General features: G+C 43.9%; 1 long non-coding RNA gene across 19 annotated transcripts; it reads right to left on the reverse strand.

Moving 5' to 3' along the window:
• Positions 1-1,696: 1,696 nt before the first annotated feature.
• Positions 1,697-6,041, reverse strand: LOC147986645 (uncharacterized). 19 transcript variants are annotated; one of them, XR_015617359.1, is made up of 5 exons: positions 5,545-6,041; positions 5,081-5,236; positions 4,137-4,231; positions 3,454-3,635; positions 1,697-3,328 (listed from the first exon to the last, which is right to left on the reverse strand). It is a non-coding gene; the product is annotated as an uncharacterized LOC147986645 (long non-coding RNA). The 19 variants fall into 19 exon arrangements; XR_015617358.1 differs by having other exon boundaries at positions 5,081-5,273; XR_015617354.1 differs by lacking the exon at positions 5,545-6,041 and having other exon boundaries at positions 1,697-2,157; positions 2,792-2,890; positions 2,995-3,328; positions 4,137-5,538.
• Between the last annotated feature and the right edge of the window lie 850 nt (positions 6,042-6,891).

A 6,891-nucleotide genomic window follows, 5' to 3' on the forward strand; every position in this document is an offset into this window, starting at 1 on the left:
CGCGCTACCCGACCACACGGGGACCACCTAGCCGCACTTTTCCTGGTTTGAACCATCGCAACCTTTTTTTTTCTTGCGAGGAACATCTATAAATATTATACTAGCAAAAATGCCCGTACGTTGCATCGGGAGAAAAAAATTCATCACACCCTATAAGCATAGCCTATTACACGACTAATTGTTTGATTTATGACCCACATCAACTATTCTCAACATCAAGAATTATGCTTTGGGCCAGACCATCTTTGCAAAATGGCTAAGAAATATGTGCATTGTTTTTTTTTTAAAAAAAGCAGGATGACCCCCGGCCTCTGCAACTGGGAGATGCATATGGCCACTTTATTGATTATTCTAGAGGACCTTACAATGTATTACAACAATGTGCTTGAATCCACCATCTTGGCAACACATGCCGCTACTCCTATCCAAAATGATGAAGGGGTGCTAGCTGGGCCACTATCCAAACCACTCACCTAGGCCTAACATCAAAAGCCGGCAGCCGAAACATATTCGGAAGCCCCAGCCGAGCCACATACCGGGTCTGGGACACAATCCGGTCAGACACACTCGTGTGTCGTCGCCGCCATCTTCCACAAGTCCGTCTTCAGGTCATATTAAGGCTTCTACCTTGTCTGGCCACTCAGCCATCGACGTCACCATGACGCCAGACAGCAACCTCCTCCTGCGCGAGTCCATCTCCGCGCATCAGACGCCGAGTCTCAACAGCACCACGCCGCCGAGATCCGCCACCTTCAATGGGAAAGATGAAGCACCGCTCCACCAGAGTCGCCGTCCTCTAGTCCCTCGAGTACGTGTGCACCTCCAAGAATGACGCCCCCATGGGGGAAAACGACACCAGAGAGCCGCCGTCATCCGATCTACTGATTTAGGGTTTCCCCCGAAGATAGCAGAGAGTGGCCTTGAACATCTCCACGACGATGCCTTCAGGAAGGGAACGGCGCAGACAGCGTCACCATCGCCGGCCTTGGCAATAGCCAATAGCAGGTTTTCACCCAGATCTGATCGAAGACCTCCATCTCTCGTGCACGGGTCGCCGCCGTCCTTGCCGGGATCTGGATGATCCCGCTTGGCAGATCTCAGCACGGGGAAGCCCCCCACCGAGACCCGCCAGCCGAGCAGGGGAGGCCGAGGCCGCGCCCACAGGTCAGATCCGCGATGGATCCAAGCCTGCGCCGCCGCCCCGGAGTCAACCCCGCGCACAGCCGCCACCGCGTGCCACGTGCCCCGCCACCGCTCGCCGAGGCCTGCCGCCGCAGGACACCGCCGCCCGCGGAAGAAGGGGAGGCGGGAGAGGGAGTCCCCCCGCCGCCGCCGTCTGCCACGCGGGTTTCACCCGTCGGCGTCACCCGGCGGCGGCGCGAGGAGGGGAGAAGGAGAGGGCAGCAGCGGTGCCTAGGGTTGGAGGCCCCCGAGTCGCCCAGGGCGGGGGCGACGCGAGGGACGCCAGGGAGGGAAGAAACCTGGATATGTGCATTGTTTGGTTTGCGGCTTTGCTATTTTATTCCCACCGCCGCGGTTGCAGGTGCTCTCCACACACGATGGTGTACTTATTGTCCGGTATTAATGTGAGGCATATGTAGTCTGAGAAACATAAAGACCAGGAATATATTGGGTTAACTATTGTGACCAGCTTGCTTAGAAATAAAAAAACTATTGTGGCCAGCTTATTAACCAATAACCGAAAATATGGATAGTTAATTTCCTAAAGTTGGGACATTTTTCTCATGGATCTGTAACAATTTTCTCAAAATCTAGAACAATTTTATCCTAAACCTAAAACTTTCTCCATTTCATATGGTGTTGCCAAAAGAAACATAGTTTAAGCAACGCCATATACTTAAAAGGCTAATCATTTATATACAAACTTCTTGTGTGTTTCCGATGTCTCAATGCTTGTATGGCATCTTGGTGCCAAGAAAAAGAGATGACCACCCTTTCTTCTGTTGCTTGATGTTCGTTTAGTTGTAAATTCCAGCTTCTGACTAAAGGCGCCGAGAATTGCTTGAACTGATTGCTGACCAAAATGTGATAGTGGCTCAATGACAAAAGGGTAGTGACATACGGTGCACATTCTTGTGGATCCCTGTATATCTCCCATGAATATTTCTTTGCTTGACTGATTGTTGATATCCATGGCTATGCCAGAAAAGGAAAATTTAAAATTAAGAACTTTGAAAATCATATACTGTACCGTGATATATATGTGCCAAAGAAGCGCAAATCATTTGCTGATCAGACATGACAACTTTGTACTCCGTAAGTTTTGACAGAGAAGGGCAGTTTATTACTGTTTTATCTGTGACCATGAATACTGTGAGCGACATGCGATGCTAAAATAAGCAGATAATATATATTTTTTCCGTTCTAGTGAGCATAGAGCAGGAGTGAATCTTACTAAAATAGCATGAGCAATTTATGCTATGGCAGAAAGTAGCTAAAAGAAATACTACTGATGGAAGAATAAAAAATCCAGGAAATGGAGAGATTATACTTGCGAGTGCAGGAAAAGTGGCAAATTCAAAGAATGTACTTTCATTTAGCCAACAGATAAAATGTTTCTGTTCTCGTGAGCAAACGGCTAGAATGAACCTCATTAAAATACCATGAGTGATTTACCCACCGGCAAATAGTAGCTACTGACGGAAGAACAAAAAATAAGGAAATGGAGAGATTATACTTGTGAGTGCACGATAGATTATTCCAAAGGAAGTACTTTTTTTAGCCAATCGCTCAAAGCAAAAGATTAGTGCAATGGATAAAAAGTACAGACCTTGACAGAATATCTTGTTCTTGTAAATCATGTGCTCTACAAATTTCTGAAATCTGCCACTGTAATTGTACAAAAGTCTTACCACTGAAATCTGCCGGGCTGTCCACATAAGTTCTTCAATTCGGTCATAATCCAAATCATAGAAGTAAGAAACTCTGCTAGTTGCATATCTTTTAAAGAAATGAATTAATTAATAATTACACCTCTCTGTAGTCCGTAATTTCATCCAATTGGGCTTCTGCACCAGTGTCTACTCATTCATAATATACAGAAAAATTTAGATGGCAGAACATTGTAGATCAGAAGAAAAACTTTCAGGGTAAAATCCATGTCAACAAAAAGAACAGACATAGAGCCATCAAGAGATTTGGAGCCACAAAAGTAGTAAGGAAAAGGAAGAAATATGACGAAGAGAAGGACTTTTTTGCTCGGTAGTACTCACTGATCCCTGCTAAAGAGAAAGACATGAGACTGGATGGAGAAGCTGCTCTATGTTGTGAACACACCCATTAGTTCATGCACATAAAGGGCACTATCCTGGAGCAAAATCAATTGAAAAAATTGACGTCAAAAAGAGAGTAGTATACTTTCTAAACTCAAATTATAGCTACGGCAAAACAATGCTCGACTTTCTCTAGCAAGGGCAAAATTCAGAGATGTACCTATTGAGGAGGTTTTCATGTTGGGCAGACGCGAGGCACTGGATGTCGAGGGGTACAGGGGTGTACAGCACCGGCGGCGGTGGGGGTTTGGCCACTGCTGATGAAAGTATGTCGTCTCTGCTCTCAAGCACCACCAGATCGTGGTAAAACTTCAGTAGTAGAGGACACCCGACCGACAACATCTAAATAAACACAAATCGTTAATTCACTCTAGTTTATTTTCCATAGGAAAACATATGCAATAGCGTTGTAAAATAAAAGGAATTATCAAAATTAATTAGTAGCTTAATATGAGAAATCAAATGGGAAGACAAACGGCATTACTCAATAATCAAGTGGCCAGGATACACACACAAACCACAAAATATATTTCAGTTAGAGAATATTCTGCTCGCGGTTCATGATTTGCTCTCCGAGCAATTGAATCTTCACTATCAGTTCCTTTGTCTACATGAATAACAACAATCACACACTTGAGCATGCAACTGGAACTCTACTTTTTTGCCAACAATCTGGAATTGTGCTTGGAACCGTAGGGAGCGAGCGGACACTTTCCCTTCTATACTATGTTGACCTAACACTTGCACTTCTTTTTTACCACTAAAGAAAAAAAACTCAAACGATTGCACACACAAAAAAATTGGTTAAATGTTTTTGTGCAGGGGAGCTGTGGGAGACCAGACCTTAGTAAGAGCTTATGACCAGAAAATAAGAGTGCTCGATAGCCACGTGATCGCCCGGTCAAGCATGTTATAGATGGACCCAAACCTGTCAAAATCTGAAATTTGCAACAACAAATAATCAGTTGGAAAACAAATTCATGAAGCATGAACAAACAAAGGTAAAATTTATTGCTATCCGAAGGCCTCCAGATCTAATTTTGAATGGAAGGCTGCATAAACATGTCACGGAACAAAATTAGAAAGTTCAAAATATAGTGCAAAGTACTTGGTTCAAGAAAAATTGTTGCACGGGCAGCCAACAACTGAAGAAGAGAAACCGATCAAGAAAAAGCTAAAAGGTCTTACATTAGTGAACGAAGGGAGTATTATTTAGTGTCAGGTTCTATACTGAATTACGACATAATTAGTTCCTGGTCACATTTTCGCAGAAGCTCGATGGCAGAAATTGACCAAAGCCATGGTTATACAAACATGTATTGTTGACTTTGTTGTACACAATAAAATGATCTATACATGTTAATGCTACCAAGGAAAAAATGTATGGCATGGTATCTTGCAGAATTGATTCACTTTGCACAACTTCACTTGAACCATCTATAAAATTGTACTTGTTCATTATCGGTTGGGCATTGACAGAAGCTCTATGTAACTGAAGGCGTCAAGGTGGTAAAACAAAATTAGTTATGTGGTTAATTCCAGTATAAAACCATGCCGAATAAGTGACTCTGGCTATGGTACCTGCACAAGTGGATATGATGAACAGTCTTGTTAACAAACCACAAAAGTTAACACTTGATAGTTTCAACCTGTACAAAAGATGATAACGCAAAAATTCACCTGAAGCAAGACTTTTTCTCATGCAGTTTTTCTAGGCAAGAGTTACCACAGTTCATGGAAAATACTGCAGTTTAATCGATGGCCATTTGCAAACATGATTTCTTCACCTCTTACTCATGATGTGCAGAAACTTCGTTGATCTGGTTATAACACATGCAAACCAAACATATGTGTTGCTTAAATACTTGCTGATCTTCAGTTCAGTTGTGGCTGCTGAATACTTGCAGTCAAGAAATACCAAACCACATGCTGGAGAGCAAGTCCTTCATTGAAAAGAATCACCAAGGGAGCTATCTTGAGCTAAAAGAATTAATAAAGCATGCTATATAACATAAATTTTCCCAAAATTCATAGAAAATACTATCAAAATCGCACATCCTATTTAAGAAGTATTTCGTAAGATTTGGTCCTTTTTCAAATCCATACAAAGAGAACATTTTGCTACCCACAAAATGCATATGAAGAAATGATCGAGAGAGCATCCAGTAAAACGATGACTCACACCTCTTGACGGAATTAACAATCCAGATTGGACCAAAGAAGAGAAGGGATGGATTTTGGGGAGCAAGACCTGCGGATCTAGCTGATGTCTCAGCGCATTCTTCAAAAGTTGAAGGAGCAGTGCCATCTCTGCATAGACCCGCAGCCTCGCACCCGAGTCCCTCCCTAGATCTTCGCGCCCCGAGCAGGAGCTCTGCGCCCATGCACCGATCCAGCGCCGCCGGAGAACCAACCACGGCCACGCCTCCCTCTTCCTTCCTCCTTCCCTCCCGTGCTCTCTCTCCATGTCCAGGAGACACATGGGGACGGCGGAGGCGGCGAGGCAGAGGAGCGGTCAACGGTGGCGTCGTCTGGATCGAGCGCCTTTGTGCTCGATGGCGAGGAAGGCAAGGCGCAGGTCCTCCGGCGTGCGATGGCGCATGGGACGGCGCAGGTGGCTGGGCACGTGGATCCCGGCAGGGAGGGTCCAGATCCAGTCGAGGACGGGCGACCGGCGGTGGCGGTGACGCGCGCTCGTGCGTGGGGAACAGGAAGGGGATCGTGGGGACTGCGGCTTGAATATACTAAACTACATGGTCGTTTCTGCAAAAACGAAACGTTATCTGAGGGAGTCACTCAAAAAAGGATTGCGGGTTGAATTTGAAGAAAAAGAGGGACTTTTCTGCAAAATTTCCAATGACGTACGACCAACCGCTGGTTTATTAGTAGGTAAAGATAAAGAAATATATATTAGGCTAGTCATAGTGGGAGTAGATTAGATAGTAACATAACATATCCCAAAGCAAATTTGCTTATGTGGCATGGAATTAATGAGTAGAGAGATGCTTGTGATAACATAATATGTTACCGTAACATATATACCCTGAGGTAAGATGAGTCTATACCTCAATTAATGAAGACTTGCATGTTACCATTCATATGTTACTACCCATTATGAAGGTAGTAACATAGCCTAGTAACATATGCATGTTACTAGTCTAAGTTATTCCCCATTATAACCAGACTTATACTAAATCTCTGCCTAATATTAAAGAGAGGATTGTTTCTTCAATTTTTTTGGTTTACGGTGGGACCCAGAGTAGTTTTCGTCCATCGGACGAGTCGTTTTTCGTTCGTCCCAATTTGTTTCGGCCAAAAAAACCGCACTAGTGGTTACTGTACCAACAACTCACCCCAGTAAAAAAAAGTCTAAGACAAATAAATTAAGGGCCGTGAGGACTCAAACCCTGGCGCTCGCGCTCGTCAGAATGCAAGCCACTGGACTAACCATAACACCGTGTGTAAGTTGTAGCGCGATAACCTAAATTAGCAAACAGTCGCGTCAGATACTAAGAGCAAAAGAAAAACATTTTTTTGGAAAAACTAGATATATTTTAGAACGCGGATATTTTAGCAAATTTATAAACAAAAAATTTAA

This window comes from Triticum urartu, chromosome 2A, assembly GCF_056163025.1.
Source record: "Triticum urartu cultivar PI428250 chromosome 2A, HENAU_Tu73, whole genome shotgun sequence".
Classification (NCBI taxonomy): Eukaryota; Viridiplantae; Streptophyta; class Magnoliopsida; order Poales; family Poaceae; genus Triticum; species Triticum urartu.